Source organism: Penaeus monodon, chromosome 30 (genome assembly GCF_015228065.2).
Source record: "Penaeus monodon isolate SGIC_2016 chromosome 30, NSTDA_Pmon_1, whole genome shotgun sequence".
NCBI classification, from domain to species: Eukaryota; Metazoa; Arthropoda; class Malacostraca; order Decapoda; family Penaeidae; genus Penaeus; species Penaeus monodon.
This window is the reverse complement of record NC_051415.1, coordinates 25,257,053-25,257,462: the sequence shown is the minus strand read 5'-3', so window position 1 is coordinate 25,257,462 and position 410 is coordinate 25,257,053.

The following is a 410-nucleotide window of genomic DNA, read 5'->3' as shown; positions in this document are numbered from 1 at the left end:
ACGGCTCCGATATGGATCAAGCGGACGGGAATGCCCCCGACTGCAGAAATGGCTTTGGCACCCCGTTCAAATTAGTTCAGTAGCGCGCGCAAAAATTTATGATTTCACCCCATCTGACTCATAGATAAAATGACGATTAATAACCCCTGCATTATAAATCCCAAACAATCAATCACACGCCATAGGACAATCTATTTTGCTGCCAATGCCCGCCCCTACCGCCATCATTTCAATGTCTGCAGAACTATGAGCTAACTGGAAACTGTGTCGGATCCAGAGCCTGTGGTTTCGGCTGGACGCAAGGCGCTCCTGGATCTTAGCCGACACTGATCCACTATTCAGATTATTTTCTTTCTTTTTCGTCTCCTGTATATTGCCGAGATGATTTTCATTCTCTTTATTCACTCGCT